Source organism: Porites lutea, chromosome 2 (assembly GCF_958299795.1).
Source record: "Porites lutea chromosome 2, jaPorLute2.1, whole genome shotgun sequence".
Classification (NCBI taxonomy): domain Eukaryota; kingdom Metazoa; phylum Cnidaria; class Anthozoa; order Scleractinia; family Poritidae; genus Porites; species Porites lutea.
In genome coordinates this window covers 23,385,373-23,403,002 of record NC_133202.1, presented here as the reverse complement: position 1 = coordinate 23,403,002, position 17,630 = coordinate 23,385,373, and the positions used below count along the sequence as shown (strand labels likewise).

Genomic DNA, 17,630 nt, shown 5'->3' with positions numbered 1-17,630 from the left:
ATTACGTTTCCGACTTTGAACATGAACTTCTTGAAAATGTTTTAGACTCAGTTTCACTGTATGTTCTTTTTACCGAACAGTATTAAGTTCATAATGGATAGGCCTGTAGAAAAGATGCATGTGAAGGAATTAAAAGAAATTCTTTTTAGGAAGAAAGTGAGCCTTAAAGGATTAACAGTGAAGGGCCAACTTGTTGCAAAGTAAGCAGCGTTTTTAACCCTCTGCTTTATATGATTAAATACACTTGAAAACCGTATAATGCACCTTTGTCTTTTGTCTCATTATTATTTTTTTTTTCTGTCTAAGTGATTGCAAGTTAAAAATTAGCGTCCCTTGTTGATTTTTTTGTGCAGAGTGAAGGAAGTACTTCAAATGTGTACAGATGATCGCGGGCAAAATGATCAAAATAATCAAGCGACCGCCGCTGCACTTCGTGCTCGAAGCAAAAAGAGCGACTCAGATCTTGTTAGGGAGAATGAGGAAAAGATTTCATTTTGTCCCTCTGAGAAGAATATGGATAAACTACTGGACGATCTTCCCCCATTCACGTATAATACCATTGTGAAATATGTCCGAAACTCCGGTAAAGCATTTTCAGCATTTTCAGCATTCCCCGGACTACATGGTAATGAAGCCGTTTGAAGGTAGTGTCAATTTTTACTGAAGGATACCTTCATAACGTCGGGGCCACGAATCACAAAGAGAGCAAAACCTTTTATTTCAGAGCCCTTTGCTACCGAAGTCTACGGAAAAGTGAACCACCACATAAAATATGATTAGCAATCTCAACCGAGCAACCTTACGATGTATCTTCGGGGTTTTGTACTCATGCCGTAGGTCTAATGTATCTAGTTTCCCACTATTTCATGACAAAAGCTAAAATGGTCCACGATGACCTACATGTGAACCTTAAATACAATGAATGAAAAATATCGGGCAGTCAAAGTATCGCGATCGCTGTACAAATGACTCTGTCTGTGATCGCTGTGCGTCAGTTGATCTTTCAAAAAAGAAAAAAAGGAAAAAGAAAACCAGTATCCAAATCGTGTATGCCAGATTGAAACCTTTTTCAGCGAAGAAAATTGACTTATTTTTGTCGAGTTTAAAGGAAAAGACGCCTGAGAAGCTGCAATCTTTGCAGCAACGGCACTGGTAAACAGAGGCAACCAGTCCCTAGCAACGGTTGCTACCGAAAAGCCTCGCTTTGGTGAAATCGTCGCCATATTTGCAACCGGTCTATTCATCGAATCTCTCTGTGTATATCTCTACACAGCCAGATTTTAAATCAATCATTGATCAGTTAATAAGTTTTGAAACTTTTAAAATTCGCGTCAACCATAACGTAACATTAAGATGCAGTGTCATCTAGATAGTAATCTAATCGATTTTGACACAGAACCGCAGTTACGGTAAACAAAGATAGATTATAACATAGCTAGAAAATTCGCCTAATCAAATTCAATAGCGCGAGCGTGCTTCATATTCCTATTGAGCACGCTGATGACGTCAATAAACTATTCGTAATTCCTCGAGTTGTTGTGAACTTAGCAATCCTGAGTCTCCTGAGTGCATCCATAACTCAGCAGTACACGATGAAGCGCTTACTATGTGTTTTATAAGGAAATTTAAGAGAAAACGTTCGAATTTGTTAACCGATAGTAAGGAAAAGAGGTGAGTGTTGTTGTTGTTGTCATCTCCGCGAGCTGTGCGGGCTATGGCGTGTGCAAATCATTCTTTGAAAAGTTGTTTTCTCTCAATAATAATTTTTCGATGAATTAATAGTTTTGCGGCACTTAAATATGGATTTTACAATCATTTTAGAGTACACTATCTCTCAGTTTCAGGATAAAAACATAAGCTACATACATACATACATACATACATACATACATACATACATACATACATACATACATACATACATACATACATACATACAGACATGCATTTATTTGATAAAGCAGGTTAAGTTACATAAAATGGCAGCGAAAGGCTGATGTGGACCTGCATCTAAAATAAGTTAAATAAAAAGTAAGATTATGTAAAATGTGAGAATAAAATCAAGTTCAAAATTTACATAGTCATTGTGTTTGTTAGCTATCATAGGAGCTCTAAATGAGAAATTATTAATGTCCTTGGAAATCTACGTAAAATTTGCTTGAATTTGTCTTTACTTATCGTCTCATTTATATTAATTAATCTTTTAAGAAATGTCCAAATTGTTGGTCCTTTTAGTGGAATCAAATTTTATTGTGTTAGGTCTTGCGAGAATGAATGCATGTATAGTTGGCAAGTAAAATTCAAAAATGAAATTATATATTATAGACATTAAACTTATTATATTGACTCAGTTAAGCCTAAAATGGTTATTTTTCTGCTCGGGAATTCCCAAAAAGTTTCAGGAACATGATATTTTGACATTTAGTTTGTTACATGTAAACAATCAGGACCTTAACACTGCTTACATGTACAGCTGTTTCAATAAGGCTATGCTTTGGGCATTGGGAATTGAGCAATATATTGTTTGGTGGTCACTCAGGGAAATAATTGTATTGTTTGGTATGCCCAAATGCCCAATAGCCAACCTTTACTTAATCAGCTATATAAATTATATAAAATGTAACAAATGAAAATACTGGATGTCATTTATGTGGTTGTCGCTTCTCCAGAAGCTACACTGTATATAATATACAGTGTAGCTTCTGGAGAAGCGACAACCACATAAATGACATCCAGTATTTTCATTTATTACATTCTAAAACAAAATCTTCTAATAATCTCTCAGTCTTGTCCATACAAAAAAATATGCAAATATGCATCCTGTATCCCTGATGCATAAAAATCCCCAAAGATGCAAAATAATAATATTCATGGCATGCATTCAAATGGATGCAAAGATCCACAAAAAATCTGAACATGTGTATTTATAGAAATATCCCATTTGTGTATTCTGTGGCAGTTATTATGGCTGTCGTTGAAGGATGCATATTTCCTTTAGCCTTTAGAAGGACTGTATTTTAATTTCAGTGTAAACAAAAGTTTATTTTCTACTACTGTAGACAACTAGAAGAATTTACAAGAAAATAATCATAAATAAATAAATAAACAGTACATACGGTAGAGGGACACCCAAAATAACTAAAAAGCTAAACTAGCTAGTTTGATCACAGTTACTTTTTATCTTTGTTTCCGAAAGGCCAATAACATTGAATGAATGCTGTAGATCTGATAGCAGTATTGTCAAACCATCATGGTTAGCAGAAAGGCATCTTATGTTGAAATGAATTGTAGAAAAGAAATGCATAGGTTTGCTCTGAGAAGGCATAGATTTGCCCTGATTTGCTCTTTGTACTGCAGTAATACAGAGTTTTGGAGTCTGTCAAGCTAATAAGTCAGTTTAACTGTCTGGTTACATAAAGGCCCAAGCATTTTCAATTACAGACTTGTACATTTTTTATCTGGGATTCCATGTTTTTGGACTGGGACTCAATATTTTTCACAAGATGAGTCCCAGGACTCACCATAACTATTTGTAACCAAAGTCACTGAATATATATTCAAGTCTCCAACTTTTCCATTGAAAAGCAATACCACCCAAGCATTTTGTTGCACCATTCTTATACTTAACTCTTTGAAAATAGACAAGTAATGTCCTTTTTCTGGCAATCCCAAAGAACTGTTGTTTATTTAAGCTATGCAGATATCCCTGCCAGCTTTTTTGTATAGCCTGTGCTACACTGTATCTAGCATCAATTTTGTTTGCCTTGTTCATATTCCGTATGCACCAAAGAACAGTAATTTATCAAGTCCTAAAAAAACGTTTTCTTAGGACCTACATCTGTATGAGATTGATTCCTCACTTTTTTCTCTAAATTCAAACAATTTTATACAGACACCCATTGACTAATAGTTATTAGGGTAATGCTAGAAATAATAACTTAAGGAATACAAAAACCTTTTTTCAGTCAACAGATTCGGTCACAACTAATCTTGGTTAATCTTACTAATACGGTTTCTTTCTTATCAACTGTTTGCTGTAATAAGACCTACAGTGTACATGTGCTTTTTTCAAATTGAAAAAAATAATACTATTACTTAATTGAAACAGGATGTCAATGTTCACAGATTTTTAAGTTTAATGATGCTAGTGTCCTGTTTTATTTCTCTGGCAGTACTTTTTACATTTTTTTTATGGTCCCCTCAGTGTCCGTATTAACAGAGTTTCACTGTTTGATTAAAAGTAATATATGTCAAACAGTCATATAGACTTCTTGTGAAAGTAGGACAGTATCATGGAAATTAACAACAAAAACAGACTGTGATGTGCAAGAACTCAGATAGCTGTCAATACAGTGTAGATTATATATTTTGTACCCTAACCCTTATTCCTGAATTAATGGTGGAGGAAAATTGCCTGTCCCAGCAACAGTGCAAGTTACTTAATGATTGTTGGGTAAGGCAGCTAGAAGGCATGTTATTATATTTCGCTTAGTTTTGCCAATTACATGTACAGTACTTGTTATTATGAAACTTTGCCTTAGAGAAGAAATTACCTCTAAGCAATATTAAATCAAGCTTCGAACAAACAAATATAATTATGTCTTTCCGGCATTCTTATTTATTTCAGTTATACCAGTGAAGACTATTCTAGTTTTTGTTAATTTGGTCTATCTGTTTCCAGATCTGTAGCTGTTGTTTCATTGAATGATCCTCAGCGTGCAAAGAAATTAGTGTCTGATAGGGCAAGGCTAGTGGATTTTGCCATCGGGCTAGTGATTTTTGTTCTTAACCTGCGCGACAGGCAAGTGCTGTTTTTTGTTTTAAAAATTCAAATTACATAAGGATTGTAATCAATCCTGCTAATCGATAAGGGTTTGGGGGCTAGTTGAAATGACTTGTGGGCTATAGTACATGCTAGCTACAGCTTGCCCGAATGGCAGGCTGTAAAACTGACTTTCTTTGCACCCTGGATCCTTTAGTGTTTTACTAGGCAGTTATTACTGTACCAACAACTTGTAACCTTTGTTTTGTACAAATGAATTTGGCTAATAGTTGTATTATAGTAGGAAAAAAAATAAACTATCTTTTCCTTTGGAAATCTTTATTAAACTTTTAGTTAGTGATTTCATTAGACAATTTTAGAATACACTTTTCTAGTAGTGTTTTAATTTTTAACAAACAATCATAGGTGAATATGGTAAGTTTTAAAGAAAATTCCCAAGACATACATGTACGTGGTTTAGACAACTCCAGATATAAGTGATGTCATTTTTAAGGGTTTTTCAGCTAGCTTTCAAGGGTGTTTTTGAAAACTTGCTTTTATTTTCAATTTTTGTTACAAAGATAATGCTTCAATTTTTGTTTTATTTGTAATTAAAAACAGGTTAAAATACCATCAAAAAACAGGTCAAAACACCATTAAAAGCAGGTTAAAACACCTTTAAAAACAGATTAAAACATCATTAAAAACAGACTAAAACACCATTGAAAACAAGGGTTAGACGACATTTAAAGGCAGGTTAAAACACCATTCAAAACAGGTTAAAACACCATTTAAAGTAGGTTAAAACACCTTTAAAAACAGGTTAAAACACCTTTAAAAACAGGTTAAAACACTATTAAAAACAGATTAAAACACCATTAAAAATAGAATTTGATACCTGTTTTAAATGAAGTTCTCAAATACAATTAAAACAGTTTTAAAAATATATCAAAAATATGTTAAAAATAGTGTTTAGTTTGGTACCGGTTAATCATTGTATCTGATGTTTGTTATTTTTATATATATCTAATTTCATGAAGACTAGCACAGTTTATGCGGCAAGTTTATGTTTATGCGGCAAGTTTATTGGAGACAATGATCTAACCTCGCATCAGGTTTGATATAAGCTTACAGAACTTTAAAAAGCCTTTAGATATGTTAACTAGAAAGAGAAAGAGACAAGGAAATACACAAACTCAAGTACTTTCTGGACGAAACGGACGAGCTAATTAAGCTAAGGGATTACACGGAAATGGATATTGCAACACACGAGCGGAGGAAATCGTGGGCAAGCTAGCGTATCTATTTCGCAAGCAGAGGAATTAAAAATAGATCATGGTGTATCTCCTCGATCGATGAGACAATGGAAGAAGGACGTGAAAGCCAGGCATTCCACATTTCTTGTGGACAAAGAAAAGCTTGCGAAGTTCTTAAATAACAGACAAGAGGAAATAGACGAGGAAATGGAAAGAAAACGATTTGAAGCCAAACAAGAACAACAGCAAGAAGAGGAGAGCCGTTTAACTGAGTTGCACTTGCGACAAGAAGAGCACGAACGAGACAGGAGAAAATTGATGCATAATTGCAGGCGACGCATAAACGGCTGAAACTGGAAAAAGAAGCCCGTTCAACCACAGCAAAACTGGCCAAATTGATAATAACACCGTTCAAAAGAACGCCCATCGACTGGGTTAGATTCGAGAACATGTTTATCACACAAGTCCACAACAAATCGATCAGCGCAGAAGAGAAATTCGGAAATGGTCAATCCAAACGTACGAGCAAAGATAAAAAACCTGAAGCCTGGTAAATGGGCTACAAGGAAGACTGAAATCGGAGTATAGCCAGAGCAAACTTGCTTTGAACGCACACGTAGGGGAAAAAGTGAACTTTCCTGTCATCAGAGGATCCAATTACTTAAAGATTCAGGGATTTTACGAGAGCGCGTGGCCATGTTCTACAAGTGACGGCAATAAGAACTAGAAACAATTTTGTTACAATATTTCTACCTATTTATTATTATGACAACTAGAAATGTACTTTTTTACAGGATCAATACCAAAAGTTCTTTAGGTAAATAGAAAATACAGAGTTTTAAAAAATTAGTGCAAGAAAGGGAAAAACATAGATCATAAGGCTACAACAAGTCCACTACTCTCTTTCCACAAAGTTTGGCACTCTGGCAAAACGCAAATCTTGCTTTTTTCCACTCAGATAAAAAACTTTTTCCTCAATAGCAGCAACATTGAATTATGTATGTATAGATGTATGAAGTAATATAAAGTTAATTTTCAATATCTGATGACAAAGCAATTTCTGCAAAACTTATATAAAAACTATACCGAAATATATACAAGTACCTCCTATTCTGAATTTTCTGCAGGTTCTTTTTCAACCGCATGGGTAATTTATTTAACTGTGAGGATCATTTCTACTTTCATATCTATATCCACAATTCCAAAAAAAAATTATCATTTCATGTAAGCTCAATTATTTTCGTTCATGTCATTTCTCCTAAGGTCAGGATTCGATTCCCGATCAAGCGGTAATTTTTTCAGGTACTTGTTCAACCACTTAGATAATTTCCATTTAACTGCAAGGATCATTTCCATTTTTATACCTGTTTCTTACTGTAATGTGTTCCTCGGATTTACCGTTCCTCGTAGGTCGAAAGTCCACTTGAACATGCGAACAGTTGCCTGCTTTTGAGCTTCCTTTCGATACAGTTCGTTCAACTAATGAATGATCCCTTGAAGCAATAAAATGGCGTGGTCTTGGTGTGATCAAGGTGTCTTTGGTTAGATCAGATTTCCATACACTAACGTGTGAGCTTTGTCCATCATGAACAACGGCCACAACACGTTTTTCGTCGCAGTTCTTTGATTGATAATGTAGTCCAACACTCTCTTTCCCAACTTAAAAGAACAACTTTAAGTTTACCTCTTGCTTTTTAACACTTCAAATGCGTTTATGCGTTTTTGTTTATTTGAACGTTTATTCATGGTATAAGTTCCATCAGGTTAAATGCTTCTGGTACATGTAATCTTAATATATCGCTGCAATAGTATTAAAGGTCAAAAACAACTAGCACTAGCACTTGCCTCAGATGTGTGGACCTTCAGTTCAGAAGGCTGCATCGGCGACATTGGAAAAAGCAGTCATTTAGCTTTTTTTTTTTCATGCACTGTATTAATTATTCGAAGATGTTTATTTACATGCATGTATGTGGCATGTGGTGATGTGTATGTTGCGTAAAATAAATTACGAAAAAGAGAATATTCAGCTGATGTTGTCATTTGGATTAAAAGCAAACACTATCTAGAGATTCCACCAACAGGGTATGTTTTTATATTTTTTTCAATCATGACTAGGTATAGGTTGCTTTACATTATCTCACTATCTAGAGATTGCACCTGAACAGGTTATGTTTTACATTTTTTTTTTTAATAATGACTCTAGCGATAGCTTACTTTACACTACGTGTATATCTATGTGTTGTCTAAACATGTAGGTAGGGATGTCACTGAGATTTCAAGTTGGCGGATATTAATACAACAAGTAGGGAATCAAACAGCTAGGGATTTCTTTTTGGTTCTATTTTTCTTTCATTTTCTTTCCATATTTTCTTCCACGTTCATAATAGCCAAGAGAACCCCCTGGCTCTTGATGCTAGGTTTCATACATGTGGTTATTGCTCATACAGATCAGTTCATGTGATTTTAAGGACAATTTCATCGTGTTAGTGTTGTTTCCCTTACCCCCATGAAAGGGGTGAAGATGAAAGTCATGGTCAATTAAAAGTTTCACTTCAAGTCATTAGTACTCCTTTTTATGACATAGTCTTCATATTCTGTACCATCCTGCCGAGGGAATTAATGCATGCCAAATATAGAAAATGTATTAACTTTTCCTTCAAAATTAAATGTTATATTATTCATCTGGTTGAGAGGAAATAGCTATATTGTATGTATTAGAATTTTCCCGCTTTGAACATATAGGTACAGGGGTTTCAAAATTTTTTGAAGTTATAGGCAGCCGACTCTGGAAAAGTAAGCGACTGTGACAATATTGAGGCGCTGCAAGTTGTGAACTAAGAATACCATACACTGGACGAAAAAACGGATTTACCCGTATAGAAAACTTGGAGCAAACCATCGGCAAATGTCACATTTGCTCAATTTTGCTCAATTTTGCCAAATGGCGTAGAATCAAATTTGCCATAATTTTGCATTGATGGCAAAGGTGGTAAATGCCGAATTTGCCTCAAATTTGCCGCATGTGTAAAAACAAGGATAACTTTTACTTTTTCAAGGCATTTACAGGGGTAACAAACTTGATGTTGAAACTGAAATTTGTCAGGCTTTTGCTCAAATGGGCAAAACCGATCGAAGACGAATTTTTGAATGCGTTTGCTCTCTGTAGCAAATTCGATCAAAGGAATAATTTCACACATTTTTGCTCACTGTAGTAAATGTGACCAAAACTCATTTTTCAAAAGTTTTGCCCAGGGTAGTAAATCTGAGCAAAAAATCATTTTATTTATGTTTTGCCCAGTGTAGCAATTTTGGCCAAATACCACTTTATCCTCAATGTTGCCAAGGTGGCAAATATGATCAGAATAGTAGTTTTCCATACTTTTCCTCATAGTAGCAAAGTTGGTCAAATATCACTTTTCCCGTACTTTTGCTCAGTGTGGCAAATATGATCAAAATTGTCGTTTTCCACTGTTTTGCTCAGGGTAGCAAATTTGTTCAAATACCACTTTATTCTCAATTTTGCTCAGGATTGCAAATATGGTCAAAATAGTAGTTTTGCATACTTTTCTTCATTGTAGCAAAGTTGGGTCAAATATCAGTTTTTCCATATCTTTACTCAGTGTGGCAAATATTGCCAAAAAGGAGTTTTCCATACTTTTGCTCAGGTAAACAAAGTTGATCAAAAGATCATTATCCACATGTTTCTTATTTTTATTTGGTACCATAAAGTAATAACTGACAAACAATTTAGACAACAACATTAGAGAGAACAAAAATTCAAGAATAAAATGACTTTATTAGCTTTAATAAACAATAAAAAGTATTAAAATGAAAACTAGCTTTAAATATTATCATGTTAAGTGATATTCCTCAAATAATAAAGAATATAATTGATTTTTTATATATATTATTTATATAATTAAAATAATTATTTGTAAGTACTTATGTTCATCAGTTGAATATTATCCACCACCCAAAATAGGCAGTGAATATATATTTGCATCTTGCCATATAATAAAGTGTATCTGGTGCTAGTCATTGACCTTAAAGGGAGATACATTGTATGATTCTTTTTTAACCAAATCTATTATTTCAAAATATTTTTTAACTAAAATGTGTCACTTTTCCAGAGCTCTGTGCATTTCTATGATTTGGGTACAACTTCAATAAATCTTTTTACCCAGTAGTAAATAAAAACATTAGTTCTTCTTGCAATTTTACGGCCGCCATTTTGAATCAGCAGCCATGAATGGCACTTGTTTTCAAGATCCAATAGCATTTATCAAATTTAGCATTTCGCTTGAATTTATGCCTCTGTTAAAGACTTACTCCACGAGATTTTTGTATCATTACGTTACTATCTCCTCAAACATGACGCAAAAGACGTGTCACGTGAGCTCCAGCAGTTAGAGGTTCGCGGTATACTTGGATCTAAAACTCTCTATTTTGTAAATATATAAAATGTCTTCATTTCTGAATGTTCTTCAAATAACATTTCTTTTTTGTTGTTGTTTTTTTTTTCATGCAGACTTCCTATAGGGCCGAAATGCTTAGAAATCAGCTTAAAAGCAAAATTATCTGTCTTATACTTATGATTTAGTTCCTTTTTCTAAGTGGTGGGTGCCAGAGCAAACTCGGGAGCATCATCTGGTGCTTCTCGGTTTGATGCTGGTCCCACCGTACGTTCTATTACCACATTAGCACTCCGTTGGCTTTGACGTCGGGTTACTTTCCGGTCCAACCGAGCCATTAAACCATCCACCTCTGTGCTTCGCCAAAGAAGTGGTCTCACACAGAGTCTCTTCCTGTTTGGGGCGTCCTCATCTGAACCTGAAGACTCGCGGTCATGTCCTACTGATTCAGGTTCAGACAAGGACTCCTCTGAGGACATATACTCAACAGACATACATGTACTGTACTTGTCCTTGTCTGACTGGCTGATGCTGGTAGAGTCCCTCAGAGCTTTGGCCCTTTTATTTTTTTTCTGAAAGAAAAATGAAGAGCAAGACTTAGCCAGCAGCCAACAAGTAACCCAAAGTTAATAAAAATACATGTACTACTCATACTGAGCATAAACATGACTGAGTTGCAGAACAATGATGCAATGCTAAAAGCATTCTCCCTGTATATTATTCCTACTAGCTTTTTTATGAAGTATATAGAAACCAGAAATGCCTCTCAGTCGATTCTGCATTTGTTAAAGTATGAAGCACACTACTCCTTTCTTGTTCCAATTTTTCCACAAGAGATTATAGAAAAGAGCACAGTAATTTATTTGCCTTTTAACAAAATATACTTGCCATGTTTTTTCTGCTTCTCTTTCGTTGTCCCTTCATAACATGTGCCTTCTTGTTGCTGTCTATGATCTTTTGCTGCCGTTTTTTGGTGCGGAAATGAACACACATTGCAGCTAAAGGGATAAAAGACAATAAATAATAACTTCATATTTATAAATAATTAGTTAAAGAATTTAACTCACACGGTCAACAGTATGTTGCATTTATTTTGAGCCTCAAAACTCTTTCACATTGGCTTGTTTTGGCATTGAAGTCATATCGTCATATCTGTATACATATTAGCCAAGAAGCACATTAAGCACAGGATATGAGTGAGGGCAAGCAAAAAAGTATGATGGGGAGAGGAAGAAAAGGAAACGCCTTTACCATGCCCAGACATCTTACTGAAAATACTGTTTTGTTAGTTAATGGGGGACAATAACTGTAAGTCAGCTAAAACTGTTGGTCTAAACAAACAAACAGGAACACTGTATGACAACACCACACTGCAAGAATGGATGCACAGCAAAAACACTTGAAAAATGTGGCATGATGTGAAACTGTTAACACTCAGTAAGAAGAGGAATTAAGTCAAGTCTAAGTACTGTTAAGTAGATAAATTAATTTCTCCATTACGTACCCTTTATAGTGTAAATATGGGTTGTAAATATGGTGCTACGAACACCATCCACAATAGCAGCATTAACAGTTTTGTTAATGGGATCAGAGAAGCTAAAAAAATAAGATAAAAGAAATTGTCTGAGTTGAATAATGGCTAACTTAATAATTGTCAATGATACTACAATGATATCGCATGTTTTTACATGTAACGCTCTTGGTGACTGCGCTGATTGTCTCTGTAAATAAAAGTGAAATAAATTTATCTTGTCATTTACAGTTTAAGAGCAGGGTGCCACAGGTCACCAGGCTTTAATAGAGCACAGGCCTGACCAAATTACACGTAAACTGTGAAACCAGTCAGAACCTGAGAAAATTTAGTTAAAAGGCAACCCACATGTTGCTTAGAAGAACAAACATTTAATTGTGGTTACTTGGCATGATATACCAAAAGTCTTTACTCTCAAAAAGAACTAAAAAAGACCCTGCAACATCATCGAGCTGTACAACAAGTATAAATAATGAGGTTTGGAATTGTCACTTAAAATGTGGAACAATAATACAGTGGTCACTCAGAATGACACTTGTGCTTCAAGATCTGGCAAGTGCCGTCACTCGCAAAATGAATCAAAATTAAGATCTCACAATATCACTGTACCATATGTATAAACCATAAGAGTTTGGATAGTGAAATTTATGAAAGAAGAATCACTTGTCATTTAAAAGTGGAACAATAATATGATGGTCACTCAGAATGACACTTGTGCTTCAAGATCTGGCAAATGCCGTCACTCGCAAAATGAATCAAAATTAAGATCTCACAATATCACTGAACCAAAGAGTTTTGACAGTAAAATTTATGAAGACAGAAACCCCGCTGAATTATCGACTTGCAAAGTTCACATCACCGAATTATATTGGTGTAAAAAAATGATGGCCTGCAAAGTTAAGCAAACCCTCACAAAACAAAAACCCAAATTTAGACCTTGCGACTATGGTAACCATCACTGAAGAAAACTGCAAACAAACAAATGGTAAAATAAACCTGTAGAACCACAAAAATCTAGATGTTAGTGTACCAGACGTTTTAGTTTTAACTGAGGTAAAAAGGCATTTGCTAAAAAAATTAACCTCTGAGAAAAATCCCACGTGAGCTCTTTTTCATCTGCCCCAGTCAAGCTTGAATAGACCTCTCTCACATTGGCCTGAAATAAAAGAAAACCGTACAGGGAAATGAATATTTATATTTTCTCACTATTTTTTGTCTAACCCTATGCTTTGCAAGGAGAAACCTTTATCTATAGGTTGTATTTGGAAACATTTTAGTTTAACTTGCTCTCTCTTGACTAGAAAGGGCCATATCTTTTTGCACAACTTTTGACCAAATGACATTTGTTTTGTTTATCTTAGACTGAATATCATTAAGCAAATTTTTGCGTTGAATGATTTGCTTTTTCTTATCCTTTACATAAAGATAGTTCTAGTGTCTAGCAGGGTTCATACAAAAAATTGCAACCATTAACAAGTAGATAACATGGTTTGCTGAATGCATAAAAATAAAAATAGATACCCAAAAACTGAGACAGAAAACACAGACATATATGCTGGCGGTATTTAGACTTGAAACTTACCGATAGCTCCTTAGGTAGACGCTTGTTTTTTGGAGGATTTTCCCGCCCTTTCTGCAATTGCTCTGTCACCCGCTGCGCGTGTTTTTCAAACAGTTCTTTCTGGCTTTCAAATAAAGCTTCAAGCTTGGTCATAAGATCTTCTTCACGAGAGTTAGGTACCTCAACTAGCGCAGACGCCAAATTTAGGGGTTCAAGAAGGCGATTAGCACTGCTTCGATCGTTTCCTGGAACCCTTGGAACCAGCGGGGCGATAGAAGTCGGCGAGGAATTGTCTTGTGCACTGTTCGGAGAGGAACTGCTTGGAGAGGAATAATTGTTTCGTGCACTGCTTGGAGAGGGATTATTGCTTTGTGGTCTACTTGTAGAGGAACTGCTTTGTGATCTGCTTAGAATGGACAAAGGCGGGGAACACGACGATGTCGATTCGTGCTGCTCTGTATCATCGTGGCTTTCTGGCGGGCTTTCTGGCGCCGGCGGCGTTGAATGCTTCGCGGAATTCGAATAAAATCGACCAGGACTTTTCCCAGATTTCTTGCTGGAAGAAGTCGGCCTCGAAGGCTTAGTGCGATGTTTGCTCGGCTGATTTGGTGGAACACGAGCCATTTTCTCTCTAAGAAAAAGAAGAAATTTCCGTTCGAAGCCAAGTGCTTATTCTAAATCGGCGCACGAGAGAAAGGAACGAAATGAGATTCAAATACTCCGCCTGTAAACCCACTCCTGTCAACAGTTCCGGTTTGAGGCAATGAATGAGCCAACAAGGCAACAACTGGACTTTCATTGGTGCTCTACGACAAAGTGATGCTATATAATGATTGATCGACTGATTGCATAATTTGCCGGGTTTACCGCCGAGTAGCTGCATCGAAGGCTCATAAAGATTCTACAGCTGTAGTCAAGTGAGCACGGCCCCAAAGAAGCGGCGATTTTGCCCTCATTGCGAAGAGAATGTATCGGTGAGGACATATAGAGACCATTTTGAACTGTATTTCGACAAGGAAAAAGATGAGTGGCAGAAAGTCCAATCTTCTGACGAGGACGACAGCTTCTCACAAGCCGAAACAAGGTGTAATTTACGTGATGCGTGCAGCGGGATGGCCATGGATGAGGATGACGGTGAAGAAGGCGAGATCTATCACAGTGAAACTACAGACAAACACACACAATCAGCGCATGGTAAGTGTATTCTAGATAAAAATCTCATCTTGACGGCTAAGTTGACAAAGTGTTTTCACTGTCACGCGATGGAAAAATAAGTTTGAAACCGTTCAACGAAAGAAGCCAAGAAAATGAAATGTTACAATCAGGAGCGGGGGGGGGGGGGGGGGGGGGAAGAGAGGTCTGCAAAGCGGTCACCCAGCGTGGTGGTCAGCGGATAATTACAGTATTTTTCCCACAGTAAATATTTTTAGACTGTTTAGAAGCAAGAAGCGAACTGACGGAGGAAATCAGAAATGCTTAAAAAATTGAAAAAAAAATCATGTATCTTTGTTTTTCTTGCATATCGTATTCGTCTTTCGGTACTGAAATGCGGGGGAAACTAAAACGCAACTGTCCTAGATCTTAACCAACAACAACGCCCTCGATGGATTTATTTGTGGGTTACATTATTATATGTAACTTGGTTTAAAACACCTCACTTATATCTTATTGAAAGGCTACATGTAGCTTGTGGACTGATATGATTGGACTTTGTAATCTTGGATTTCCCTGATCTGATAGGACTATACATAATTGAGTGTGCATCCAATACTTTGTAATAATATTATTATTAGTAAATATTATTTTTTGTTGTTCATTACTTATCAGATACCACTGGAGTGCCCATTAAAAATCTTGAAGTCGAGGATTATTTGTTATTAAAAGGGAGTGATTCAGATTCCAGTGATTTTATGTACCATGAAAAGATGCGACCAGATGTTTTGATGGAATTTTTGAACATCACAGGTGAAGATGTCAATGAAGACTTCCCTCAAGGTCTAAGTAATGTGCCCACGGTGGATGTCTCTGAAACCTCAAGAATAATCGCAAGTGCAAGAGCTATTGTTCGTTGGATGCTAATATTTCTATGCCTGTGGTCATCTTTTTGCTCACTCTCTGACAATGCCTTTGAAGCACTCCTTGCTTTTTTACGTGCAGTTTTTGATTCCTTGGGAACCATTTGTCCAATAGTGGAAAGGTTTGGTATGTTACTTCCAAAATCACTCCATTTGCTTCGGAAACAACTTGGACTTGATCGGGATAAGTTCATAAAGTATGTTGTGTGCCCCAAGTGTCACAGTTTATATAACTTTGATGATTGCTATGAAACTCTTCACAGACGAAAAGTCTCAAAAAATTGCACTTTTGTCCAGTACCCACATCACCGACAGCATTTTCGCAGGACTGCATGCAGGGAACCCCTACTGAAAGAGGTAACATTAAAGACAGGTGAAACAAAACTTTACCCATTCAAAGTGTACTGCTACAATAGTGTCACTGAAAAGCTAAAGTATTTTCTTCAAAGACCTGGCTTTGCCTCTATGTGTGAATCATGGAGAAACAGGGATATTCCAGTTGGATATCTAGCTGATGTATTTGATGGTCGCATCTGGAAGGAATGGCAATATGCCTTTGGAAAACCTTTCCTTGCAGCACCTAGAAATTATGGTTTTATGCTGAATGTAGACTGGTTTCAGCCATTCCGACACTCTCTGTACAGTGTGGGGGCTCTATACATGGCATTGATGAACCTTCCAAGAACTGAAAGGTTTAAACCAGAGAATGTGTTTTCGATTGGTGTCATTCCTGGGCCCCATGAACCTAAACTGAACATTAATACTTACTTGCAGCCTCTTGTTGCTGAGTTGAGAGCCTTGTGGGAACATGGTGTAAGTATTAAAGCACATGGCCTGACCTCAACCCAGGTATTTCGCGCAGCACTTCTGTGTGTAGGTTGCGATGTCCCTGCAGCAAGAAAGGTTTGTGGTTTTACAGGTCATGCATCAAACGTTGGCTGTAGTGTAAAAAGCATTTTCCAGGCACAGTGGCTACTAAAATTGATTTCTCTGGATTCGATCCTTCACCTCTAAGAAGTAATCAGGAACACCGCCAGCAAGCTCAAGAGATCCTGAACCAGACCTCTGCAGGTGACTGTTCCTCCTTGGAGCAAAAGTATGGTACTAGGTACAGCGAACTGATGCAGTTACCGTACTTTGACTGTGTCCGTTTTCACATAGTTGATCCAATGCATAACCTCTTTACAGGAACAGCAAAACATGTCATGAGGAACATTTGGCTTGACTCAGACAAGCCATTACTTGACAAGAACGACTTGCTTCAGGTACAGGAGAAATTGGACAAGGTGAAAGTGACAGCCTCTGTTGGAAGAATGCCTAAGAAAATTAGGAACAACTATGGAGGTTTCACTGCTGATCAATGGAAGACATTCACCGTGATATTTTCCATATATTCATTATGGAACATCTTGCCAAAGGGTGACTTAGAACTGTGGCGTGAGTTTGTTTTGGCTTGTTCATATTTATGTGCATCTGTTATAACAGAGGCTAAAGCAATGTTGGCTCACACACACCTCTTAAACTTTGGCAAGCGTTTTGAAGAATTGTATGGTAAAGAAACAGTCACCCCAAATATGCATTTGCATACACATCTTTTAGACTGTGTTTTGGATTACGGTCCTGTATATGCTTTTTGGTTGTTCAGTTTTGAGCGTTACAACGGCATATTGGGAGAGTATGGTACAAATCAACGAGCAGTTGAGATACCGTTAATGAGGAAGTTTACTTCAAATCAGTCTATGAAAGACATCCCCATCCAGATTTGTTTCAAGAAAGATTTAAGCCATTACTATCAAGACTGACTAGTAAACAGTCAGGAACTCTGCAAGAATGCTCCTCAAATGAAGATGACAAATCGTTTTCACAAGTCATCCATGCAAGTCGCCTCTCCATTGGCCCTGTACAAAGAGGTGATCAGTGGTCCTGTGCAGAGTCCCTGTTCATGTGCTGTGGACCTTCTTCCAGAGATTGTTTTGCTGCTAGTGACCTTTGTCATTTATAATAATGATAGTGCAGACTTTTCAACCCTCTTA

General features: G+C 36.6%; 1 pseudogene; it reads left to right on the top strand.

Annotated features, from left to right (window-relative positions):
* Window positions 1-14,634: 14,634 nt before the first annotated feature.
* The window catches only part of LOC140925863 (uncharacterized), a 5,467-nt pseudogene continuing 2,471 nt past the window's right edge, over window positions 14,635-17,630 (top strand).